Source organism: Azolla caroliniana, unplaced genomic scaffold (genome assembly GCF_043228905.1).
Source record: "Azolla caroliniana isolate FFs.n. ecotype wild unplaced genomic scaffold, voAzoCaro1.0.p SCAF_5, whole genome shotgun sequence".
Classification (NCBI taxonomy): Eukaryota; Viridiplantae; Streptophyta; class Polypodiopsida; order Salviniales; family Salviniaceae; genus Azolla; species Azolla caroliniana.
The window spans coordinates 7,982,117-7,995,229 of NW_028230440.1; positions in this window are offsets into that span (position 1 = coordinate 7,982,117).

Consider the following 13,113-nt stretch of genomic DNA (forward strand, 5'->3'; position numbering starts at 1 on the left):
TCGTTCAGAGGGCTTTCCAAACATTATTTGGACATTACGTTTCATTATCGTTACAAGAAGCTACAAGCAAAAGTGTCATCGTCTCAGGTTAGTTCTCTCAATCTCTATTAGGATGGCTGCCACAACAACAGGAAGTGAGTTGATGATTGTTGATGGATGTGGTAGTGATGATGGTTATAAAAATTACAAAAGGCAAAAGTGTATTGATTCTACAAAACATGAGAAAACATCATATGCTGCTATTCTTCGTGGGAAAGATGTTATTGGAGATGATTATGATATTGACAGTCGTTGTGATTTTGTTAAGGCTTTGATTTCCGATTTTATGGAAAAAAAATGAGAAAGATGCTAAAGATTGTGTGGAGGAGGATATTGTTGAGGTGGTCATGGAGACCAACTCTATGTTAGCAACTTTTGACAGGTTCTATGATTGTGGTGTTATTTTGTATTTCACTAGCAAACTTCCTTTGGTATCATGGATTAAGCAATGGTTGAATTCATTCATAATGCCTAATTGTGTTGAGGATGTGTATGTGGATCCAAGAGGTTTCTATGATGTAGTTTTTCGATTGTCAGACCACCGTATGGCTTTGATGGCAAAGGTACCATTTTTTTTTTATAGAAGATTAGTGCATGTGATGGAATGTGGTGGATTATAAAGATTTATTAAAACAACATTGTCCAATTTGGGTGACCGTTGATTGTAGTAACTCATTCTTTTGGGATTTACTACCAGGATTGATGTCCCAAATTGGTAAAGTTTTGGTTGCTCCTCATGTTAATTCATTGAACAAATGTAGATTTTGCATGTTATGGGATACAAGTTGTAAACTGTTGAGAAATTGTTCGGGCAAATCACAATAAACAAACTATGCTGAAATACGAATCACAGATATGCCAGATAAAGAAAAAAAAACAGGACAACAATGGTGCACAGAGATTTAACGTGGAAACCCTAAAACAGAAGAAAACCACGGGAACAAAGCTTCACTATGTTAGTGGATATACAACACTCCTTTGAGTGTATTAGCCATGTAGGGCTCTTGGCGTATTCTGTTACGCACACAGCTATGGCGCCGCTCTCACTCACTCTTTGTCTCACCCGCTCTCGTGCTACTTCTGTTCAACTATATTCTCACGTTTTGCCCTAAGTGTATTTATACTTATACACTATATGGGCTATTTACAAATGTAGCCTTTGCTACGTATCATTATTATTATTGCTATAATAATAATAGTCGAACTATCAAACAATCGACTCACTATTTTCGACTCTTCGACTATCGGCTTTCTGAACAGTCGGATCTTCCCTGTCTTCGACTGTTGGCACTCCTTGGTCCGATCAGTCGACTCCTCATAGTCATCGACTGTCAGCAACTTCGGGATAGTCGGTTCCTCCTCCCACTGGAGGGACATATTCCCAACAAACTCTCCCTTCACTCTAGTGGGAGGAAGTCAGTCAGTCTTGTCTTCTGTCGATAGACTCTGCGTCTATCCATAGGTAGGTTCTTCGTTAGCATGTCGGATCCATTGTCATCGGTATGGATCTTCACCAAGGAAAAGTCTCCTTCTTCGACTCTCTCCCGCAACCAGTGATACCTTCTTTGTATATGCTTGGTCCGGGAATGGTATGCAGCATTCTTGGCAAGATGTATGGCACTCTGGCTATCACAATGAAGCAAAAGCTCCTTTTGCTTCATCCCTAATTCGGTGAGAAAATTTCTCATCCAAATTAGCTCTTTGCCGGCCTCTACCACTGCCATATACTCTACCTCTGTAGTCGACAACGCTACAGACTTCTGTAGTCGTGACTGCCATGACACTGCTCCCCCTGCATAGGTCATCACGTACCTTGACGTGGATCGGCTCGAGTCGACATCTCCCAACATGTCCGAATCGGTAAAGCCTTCTAGTAGAGGTTTTCCGACACCATACCTTAGGCACACCCCCGAGGTGCCCTGTAAGTACCTAAGTATCCATTTCACTGCTGCCCAATGTTCTCTCCCTGGATTACTCATATATTAGCTTACTGCTCGTACAGCAAAAGCTATGTTTGGTCTCGTAAAGACCATAGCATACATTAGACTGCCGACAGTCAAGGCATACGGTACCTTCCTCATCTCGACCTTCTCCTTCTCCCCTCTCGGGCATTGCTTCGCATTTAACCTGCAATTTGTCGGCAACACTGAGTCGACCAGCTTTGCGTTCGACATGTTGAACCTTTCTAAGATCTTCGTCACATACTTTTGTTGTGACAACCATAGCACCCTTTTGGTTCTGTCCTGAACTATGTGCATGCCTAAGATCTGTTTAGCCGGTCCAAGGTCTTTCATGGCAAATGATTGCCGAGAGCTTTCTTCAAGCTTCCAATCTTCCTTGTATCTTGACCGACTATCAACATGTCATCGACATATAGCAAGAGAATCAAGAAGTCTCCTTCTTCGTACCTTTTGATGAACACACAGTGATTGGCCTGTGTTTTTTGGAACTGATGATCCATCATGAAGGACTCGAACTTCTTGTACCATTGATGTGGAGCTTGTTTCAGACCGTACAATCTTTTCTTCAGTCGACACACTAGATTCTCTTTCCCTTTCTTCTCAAAGCCTTCGGGTTGCTGGATATAGATTTCTTCTTCTAGCTCCCCGTGTAGAAATGCGGTTTTCACATCCAACTGTTCAATCTCCAGATCCATACTGGCCGCTATGCTCAGAACAGTTCGAATGGATGTCATCTTCACGACTGGTGCGAATATTTCGTCAAAGTCCACACCCTTTTTCTGTTGAAAACCCTTCACCACTATGCAGGCTTTATACCTGGGCTCACTGTTAGCTTCTCTAGTCTTCACTTTGTAGACCCATTTATTCTTGAGTGCTCTCTTACCTTTCGGCAGCTCTACTAGGTCGTAGGTGTAATTCTCGTTGTCGTAGTGTATTTTGTACACTACGTGAAAAACGTATATAGTATTAGATTCAATAAAAAAATGAAGAAATAGAAGAAAATAGCAAAATAAATGGAACATGCATAGGGCAAGATTCAAACCTTGCACCTCCATGTTAATAATGTAATGTCTTACCATTACACTAGCATTTCATTAGTGTTAAAGCATAGATGTCCCACATAGAAAGGTAAATTCACGCTAGGATAAACATTAGAAAAACGCATAACAAAAGAAAAAGCTACACATACACATCTAGCGTGCATGATAAAAAACACACAAGTTAGAAAAAGCATGATCACTTTAGATAAAGCATATAGTCTATCTATAGGAAAAGCATGGGGTCTATAGTTAGAGAAAAAGCATGGATTACTAAGACTTCCTCATCACTACATAAGGATGGGGAGCACAATGTAATTGTGTGTGAAAAATATTTGGAAACTAGATATGTTTCTAAAAAACACCAATTAATAAACTATACTCGTGGGATTCACGAGAATTCTATATCATTCTCTTTCAACCGAAGTTTATATTCTTATATTCATATTGATTAATCTAATACAATACACTCGTGGGATTCACGAGTTTGCTATAACTCTTTCTTACAACATATTTATATTCTTATTAGCCTTAAAACTCTCCTCTTCCTAGTCCAAAACCTTGGCGGTTCCCACCCGACTCACGCAAACGATCCGGAGCCGAAAGGCACGGCATCGTGCAAGGATTCCAACTCATCTTGCATCGCGCTCAGCCATTTCGCTCTGTGCTCATCGGCAATGGCTTCTTCATAGCACTCTGGTTCACCTTCATCAATCAAGAGGATGTATTGACTGGCATATGTAGTCGGTGCTTTCCTCTCCTTGAGTGGGTATCTTCTTCCACTCGTTGTTGGCTCACTTTTGGATGTCTCTGCCAACTCTTCTCTCTGCTCGGGATTCTGCTCGTCAATCAGCCTCTCAAGGTTGGGTAAGTCCAACTCATATTCATCAATTGACCTTTGCAGCTCTGCCGACTCTGACCCACAGTCAGTCGATCTCCCCGAGTCGACCGACTCGGATTCGGCTCTGTCGGCCAGTTGTCTCGTTACAGCTGTTGGTGATGACTCACTTGGCCTTAAGTCGATGGTAGTCGGGGTTGATTGGGGAATTGATTCCAACTTCTGTTGCTTCCAGTCTTCAATCGTCTTGTCTTCTAAAAACACTACATCCCGACTTCTCATTACCTTCTTGTTGACTAGGCCCATGTCTTCCAACTATGGTCGTGAATGAATGTCACAAAGTATTGTCCACCTCGATGCAATGGAGCATCAACATAGCACACGTCTGTGTGTACCAAGGTTGTTAGGTACGTTATGTACGGTACGGATACCATATGTATTTAACGTATTAATACCCGTATAGTACCTCCCAATTTAAAAATACATTAAATACGTTTTCTTAATATGTTAAATACTTATAAAATACATAAAGTACGTAAAATACGTAAAGTACGTAAAATACGTATTTTACGTATAGTACGTTAAATACTTCTAGAATTTGAAAATTATTTACCTTTCTAAAAAATATCTATAATATTGTAAAAAACATCTATGTTTACACAATTTTGTGATGTACAATATAGTTCTACATCCTAAAATGCATATAAGACATTTGAACATTTCACATCCTAAAATACCTGTAGTAATATGGATGTCGACATTCCCTTATTCTATAAATCAGTGTAAGTGTGTATCACGATGTTCTACTTCAAATTGTAATTATTTACAATTATTTCTTCATAGATTGAGGAATCATCTACGATTATCACATTCATGATAGATTTCTCTTTTCTTCATTTTCTTCTTCTTCTTCTTCTATCTTTTGCGATTATCACACTCAGGACAGGTTTATGTCTTCTTTTCTCTCTTCTTCTTCTTCTTCTTCTTCATCTTCTTCATCATCGTCTCTTCTATTCTTCTTTCTTCCTTCCTTTGGCTTCTTTTTCACTAAAATCTTTTTTTTCTTTTGCTTTTTGTTAGGGTTTTACTTACATTTTCTTTATAAATACGTATTATACCTATTTTTTTATAAATACGTTAAATACCCTATTGGACAAATGTACATGATATTTGACTGAACAACATTGAGGTATAGTACATACTATACAAATGATGAGGTACTATACGTATTTAAATGTTAAATATGGGTACGTAAACAACCATGGTGTGTACTAGTTCTAGTGCAACCTCTCTTCTTCTCGGTGGTCTTGTGTGGAATGCAACTTTGTTCTACTTTCCGGCTAAGCAGTCGAAGCACTTCTCCAGATGCACGCCCTTGACTTCTAGTAGAAGTTTCTGGTAAGCTAACAAGTGCATTCCCTTCTCACTCATGTGGCCTAGCCTCTTATGCCATATCTCACCTGCCGAGTCGGATACCACATTTACTTCCGATTTGCACAGTCAAGCATGCATCATGTACAATGTGCCTTCTTTCTGTGCTCGGGCCACTATAAGATTTCCTTGACAGAACTTCCACTTGCCATTTTGAAATCTACCACTATAGCCTTTGTCATCTAACCTTCCAGTTGATATAAGATTCAATCTGATATCGGGGACGTGTCGAACATCCTTTAGACTTAGTTGACGCCCTGTCGACATCATTAAGCAAACACTTCCGACTCCGGTTACCCTGCAGTCTCCACTGTCACCCATGATCCCCGACTATGTAAGTCGAGAAATACTCTCTCGACGGAGTTATGTGGAACGATGCCTTGGAATCAATCACCCACCTGCAATCTTCACTTGCAAGATTTGCACTCATCTATTCACAAATGAATAGGAGTTCTTCATTGCTCGTAGCAATGGCCGAAGTGTTCTTCTCATCAGGAATTTTCCTAGGTTTGACATTATTTTTGACACTCTTATCTTTCTTTAAGTGTCGACAGTCCTTCTGGAAGTGTCCAGGCTTTCCACAATAAAAGCACACGGGCTTACCTCTGGACTTCGATCTAGCGTGGGATTTGTCTGTTCGTTGTGGACTTCTTCTTCGCCGGTCTCTTCCTTAGTCCATATGTTGAGTCATATTCGACTCTAATTGGGACATGACTCCTTTGTCTTTCCTCCTTGCCTCCTCATTTAGGATGCTTGTCTTCACCATCTATAAAGACAAGTTCTCTTCTTGACAGGAGGTGCTAAGAGTAACTATCAAGTTCTCCCAGTTGTTTGGCAGTGTGCACATCAGCAGGATGGCCTGCATTGCATCATCCAAGGGAAACTTGGTCGCATCATGAATGTGTTGATGTGTTCGACGATGTTCTCACCGTCTCTGTATTTCAGCCGTACGATTTTTCTCATCAACGAGGTTATATTGAGCGCGTTCTTCCTCTCATATAGACCCGACAACTTCTACCACATCTCGTGGGCATTTGTGTCATTCGCCACATGCTGAACGACACTTACATCGACGCATTGTCGGATAGTGGCCACTGTCTTTCTATTCAGAAGCTTCCAGTCCGACTCCAATACGCCCCTGGGTATATCTGCTCTGTCGACTGGCTCGTACAGGTCTTTCATGATGAGGAGGTCTTCCATCTTTATCTTCCAATCTACATAGTTCTGTGAGTTTAGAACTATCATACCTGGGAAACCGCTCACACCTCCTTCCATGCTTGCACCTCAAGCTTTGATACCAGTTTGTTGAGAAATCGTTCGGTCAAATCACAATAAACGAACTGTGTTGAAATACGAATCACAGATATGCCAGAGAGAAAAAAAAAACAGGACAATAATGGTGCACAAAGATTTAACGTGGAAACCCTAAAATGGGAGAAAACCACGGGAACATAGCCTCACTATGTATAGTGGATATACAACACTCCTTCGAGTGTATCAATCACGCAGGGCTCTTGGCGTCTACTGTTACGCACACAGTTATGGTGCCGCTCTCCCTCCCTCTCTATCAAACTATCAAACGTTTTGCCCTAAGTGTATTTATACTTATACACTATATGGGCTATTTACAAATGTAGCCTCTGCTACGTATCATTATTATTATTGCTATAATAATAAATTATAGTCGAACTATCAAACAATCGACTCACTGTTTTCGACTCTTCGATTGTCGGCTTTCCGAACAGTCGGATCTTCCTAGTCTTCAACTGTCGGCACTCCTTGGTCCGATCAGTCAGCTCCTTGTAGTCATCAACTGTCAGCAACTTCTGGATAGTCGGTTCCTCCTCCCACTGGAGGGACATATTCCCAACATAAACTTCCAGGATGGTTGAGTATCGATACATCTCGATTTGGTCGATTTCGTTTTAAGCTTCAATGGGAAACTTTTGCAGGACATTGTTTTAAATGTGGTAAATTGGGGCATTTTATGGCTGAATGCCAATATCATGGTGAACTATCCCTAGAAAATGTGTCAAAGGGAAAAATAAGGAAGATGTTGAGAAGGATATTGTCTCAATGGTTGATATGGTCATGGATGAGGGAACATCTCATGGGTTAGAGCGAAATCCTAAAGCTCATGGTCATGTTAGAGGTGTTGGGGAGGAGAATGGAGTATGTAATAATGATGGCTCAAATGTTGAAGATGGAGAGTGGCATCAACTGAAGCATAAGATAAAAGGGAAGGGTGTTGCCATACAAAGGGAATCAAAAAATACTTATGGTACGACATTACCAAAAGATAATTTGAGATTGAAGGAGGGGTTTAAGAAAATTCCTTGGCAGAAACAAGTGCGAAATCAGAGATTGTCCAACCAATTACAATTCAATTCTTCAGGAAGGGTGGTATGACCTCAATTAAATCAAGGACTTCGTTCTCGTGGAGCTAGACAACAAGACCCTAATATTGGTGGAGGGGATGTAGTACACAAAAATTCTTATGCAGCTCTTGAACAAGTAGTTAGTACATTCATGAATACACTTCAATGCTCATAAAGAGCAAGTTCTTACCAAAGGTGTTAAATGAAAGTGGTATCATGGAATGTGAGAGGGGCATCTTCACCTCATAAGAAATATATATTATGGAAAACTTTATTTGATAAAGATTGGGATGTTTTATGTGTAGTTGAACATAAGTGTCATGATTTAGCAGGATCTGTGTTACATTTGCGTGGATATTCCGCATATTATGCAAGATAGTTATCACATCATTACTCAGGGGTTGTCCTGATTATTCGCGATTCGTTTTGTCCACATATAATCTATAATGATCCATATGGACGTTTTTTGGTGATGGAAGTCAAGTATTTTGAGGATTTGATATGGTTGGTAGGAATCTATGCACCCAATAATGCTAATCAACGCATTGAGTTATGGTCTTCAATGTATCCACGGTTATTAGTGGGACGTGTTGGTTTGTTAATGGGTGATTTTAATATGTGTGTTGATGCTTCACAATCTACTTCACGATTCTCATTGATGTAGTCTCCTGAGCAAGCAGTTTGGGATCATTTGGCATCAGAGGTTTTGAAGTTGGATGTATGGAAATGGTTACATCAAGATGAGGTTGGGTTTACATTTCAGTCTATGCAATACAAGGAAACATGGAGTAGGTTAGATAGAATGTATGTTATGCATGATGAGTCATCTTTGCCAGAGATGCTTAATATGTCAATTATGCAAGAGGTTGTGACATCAGATCATTTTCCCATATGTTTTGAGTTTAATAAACATGGGGTAGATATGTACTAAATATTGCTTCAATGAGTTCCTTTGAGGTTTAATTCTTCTTTACTATTACATTCTTTATTTGATGCCTATATGCAACAAATTTTTGGCAGGTTTTCAAAACAATTTATTTCAAAAGGATGGCATGCATGGGATACAACACTACAAAACATCAATGATATTCATCATATGTATGGTATGACTAATGCTAAAAGACGTAAGAAAATGATTGATAAGTTTTCATATATTCTTACCCGATGCAATGTACTATTGATGAATAATCCACATGATGAAGAGCTTTTGGATGTTCAAGTTCAAGTATAGGACATTGTGAAGAATTTGTCTTGTCAAAGTTATCAACAGACAAGACTACGTCAATTAAAGGAGGGATTTATAGATAATCAATCACAATCTCATATGTTTTTTCAAGGATTAAGACCACCATATGCTCGTTCAAATGTGGTACAAATTAAGATAGCGGATGACATTGTTGAAGACCTAGTCAAGGTTATTGAGTTATGTATTACTCATTTTAAGAATTTGATTAGGCTAGAGTTGATTATTAATGAGGATGTCTTGAAAGCATGACAAGAGTTTTATAATGTAAATGGGAGTGTCGTGAATACAAATATTTGTCAAGAATTGGATGCTGATTTTGAAGAAGCTGAGGTGGAAAAGGTATTGTTACACCTTCCAAATGGTAAAAGCCCTGGCTGGGATGCTGTTACAAATGAAGTTTTTAAGAAGTATGCTAGCATGCTTAAGAGTCCATTCACACAAATGTTTCAACAATGTTGGGATTCTGGTTTCATGCTTGAGAGCTGGAAGGTGGGCTTAATCAAATATATACCAAAGGTACCATCTCCAGAGTCATTTCATCAACGGAGGCCTATTTCATTGATGGGAGGGTTGTACAAAGTTTTTGCAAAGATATTGTTCAACAGACTTAAGAAGTTCTTACCTCAACTTATTCATCCATCTCAATATGGTTTTATTACAGCTAGAAATATATTGCATAATGTTTTGAATGTTCAAATGGGGACCGGTTATGCTTGACATACACATCAAGAAATGGTGATGGTGCAATTAGATTTGGAAAAAGCATATGATCATGTTAATTGGTCTTTCCTCTTAGGTGTGATGTATAATATGGGGTTTGGTCCTCGTATGTGTCGACTTATCTTTTTGCTAGGGCAAAATGCAACCTCCCGTGTGATGCTTAATGGCGGAGTCACTCCGAAAGTGTTTCTTACTAGATCAGTGCAGCAAGGATATCCACTAAGCCCATTGTTATTTGCTATTGTTACACATCCTTTGTTTGTAATGTTGTCAAATCTTGCGTCCAGTGGTGATATTGTCGGTTTGCATCTTCCTTCTGGTGGACAATTGGTGGCAAAAGCATTGGCAGATGATTCTCTTATGTTTTTACAAGCCTCAAAAGAAAATCTTAAAAGGAGTATGCAAGTTTGGGATCAATTTGCTTTGGCTTCAGGGTTTTATATAAATTGGAGGAAGTCTCGCCTTATTTCTTGTACGGAGAGTGATTTGGAATGTTTTGGATGGCAAGGGTCAGTGATTACACGAGGTTCAATTTATCGCCATTTGGGTTATCCATTAGGCATTGATGTTACAAATGTTCAATTGATTGATTGGATTGGTAGTAAATTGAGGGACAAATTTATGTATTAGAAGTCTCAATTATGACCCTTTCATGTACGACTCAAAGTGGTGCAATGTGTCTTGATACCCATGTTATTATATTTTTTGCCTTTACTTCCTTGGACTAAGAAGGCATTACAAAGCATGTTACAACCAATTCGGTTCATGTTGCGGCGAAAGGGAGAAATGATGGGAGTTACATGGATTTCATGGGACCATTTGGCTACTCCTAAAAGGTTAGGCGGTGCAACAATATTGGATTTGGAAAGGCATTTGATGGCTCGTAGATTTACATTATTACGAGATATATGTCAACAAGATCCACCATGGATATCTATGATGCAATATTTTATTGAGCATGAAGGATTGGTGCATGGGAAAACAAAGATTCAAGCATCATGGTGGTCATTACTGAATGGAAGTATTCCTCTAAAGATTAGACAATTTGTATCTGGACAACATTTGGTAAGATCGTGGCAAGATGCATTATCTCTTTTTGAATGGGGACCATCAAGTGATCGAGAATATTGTAATTCATTACAAAACGAATTGTTTGTTTCTTCTCGAGTGTTGTTTTGGCATGGGAAAGAGAAGTTGAGATCTCAATTCAATCGTTTATTTTGATTGGGGATTGTACATTTGGAAGATGTGATTGATAATGAATCTCAAACGTTGTCAGATTTTGAAGATGCCAAGAGATGGTTATGTATTCCCCCAAATTATGGATTTATTTGGGAGAAATTACATGATATACCATTGTTGCAAGGATCTTTGCCATTGAAAACCAATTTTGCACCTTGGGTAGATTGGCGGTTACAAGATGGTACACACTTGTTACAAGTCACTACAAATATATTGTATCATCATGTGATGACATCATTATCTTGGCTATCTCCTAAATCAACGAAGGTGTGGAATGTATATAAGTCAAATGCAAGGTGGTGGAAAATAATACAACTTGGTTGGCATTCCCATCTACCATTTCATGCAAAGGTATTCATATGGAGAGTCATGATTGGTGGGCTCCCATTAGGTTCGGCCTTAAAGAGACGACAACTAGGGTCTGGCACTTGTTTCTTTTGCACTGTTCCATTGGATGATAGTACACATAGGTTCATTAAATGTCCTATAGCGTGTACCATTTGGAAGTACTTATCTGACATTTGGCAAGTTTTAACCCGTTGTTGTTTGAGACCTCAACAATGGGTTTTTTCTCAATATGTTAAAAATGGATCAAACGATGAGATGGAGATATTGTTCCAATTTTACGTTATTGGGGTCTACAACACAATTGGAATATGCGTAATGCTTTCATGTTTGATAATAGACATGGGGTGAAAGCCTATATAAAGAAGCTTAAAGGTATTCTCATGTGGAATTTTTGGATGTTAGAGCATGTGGGGATCATTTCCTCAAATGCATATTCAGGTTTTTTAGTAGCATTACAGAACGTCCCTCTCCCTACATAGGCATATGATGGGTAGAGGAGACTAAGAAGTGTTGTAACTAAGTGGATTTTACATACAATTAATATAATTGTGTGCTTTTACCAAAGAGAGAGAGAGAGAGAGAGAGAGAGAGAGGAGGAGGAGGAGGACTCGAGGAGGCATCCCCTATAGAAAAAGCAACAACTTTATTTTCAATGTATTTAATTTCTTGATGACCATCCTATCATGTGGTGTTGGTGTTCATTTGTTTGTTTTTTAGCATGTTCACTTCATGCCCCTTTCCTAAACACTCAAGCAATCAAATCATCTAGTCTCAACTTTGACAACAGTTTGATAGCAAGCAACAAGACTCCTCTCTATTATCCTAATTGATCATATGCACAAATGTCCACTCAACCTTTGTACCAAAATATATTTCATGTGTTTTCTACATCATTATCATAGACGCCTAAGTAAACTACCCAAACACTAAAAACTATTCAATCATGTTTTCAAATATTAGAACTTACAAATATATTATACAAATATGTTTTTAAGACGCCTTCCCAAATGATAAAGAGTAACTAGAATGTACTATTCATTAAGTTAAGACATGCAATATACATTCACGTGAGTGTGTTAAATATTGTCCCCTTGAAAACAATAAGAGTACGGTCTTCGCAAATATACTACCAACATCTTAATGAAGACGTCACTCCATACACAATGATATATAATAAAGTCATGAAGAGTGCACACATACATGTATCAAGAATATGATGAAATCAATTATTCATGCTATCATATTGAGCCAATGCAATGACGACTAGAAAAAGATGGTTTAGAGATGGTGAGTCCATCACAACTCACCCTACATTCTTACCAATGTTCATAAATGCAAAATAGTAAAAAACATGATATAAACGTGGCAAAGGGATCAAATAAAATAGTTTCTTGGAATGCATCCCAACATAGATCTGGCCAGAAAGCATGGACTTTTTTTTAACACAAGGCAAAATGACGGTGAGCATGGATATGATAAGGAGACAATCATGTGCTATGAGAATATGTGAGTTGAAGGTGTGCCATTGGATGACATTACACTAGCTTGTGTCTTGAAAGCTTGTGCTAGCAATGGAGACACTACGGATGTTTCATGAACATATGTTGTAATTATCTTCATAGGATTAGAAAATGAGCTCCTTATCAGTGGTAATTTGGAAACTGATGTTTATGCTAAATATAGCCTACTTGCAAAAACTCAACAACTGAATGCGGGGATGTTGAGAAGCTAATCTATTGTATCGAGAATATGTAACAAAAAGGTGTTTCTCAAGTCACTATACCATTATTTTGCAGCGTGAAGTCATATAATAGTCTAGTAGTCATCAAGCAAATGCATGTTGAGATAATTAAGAAAGGATTAGACCAAGGTT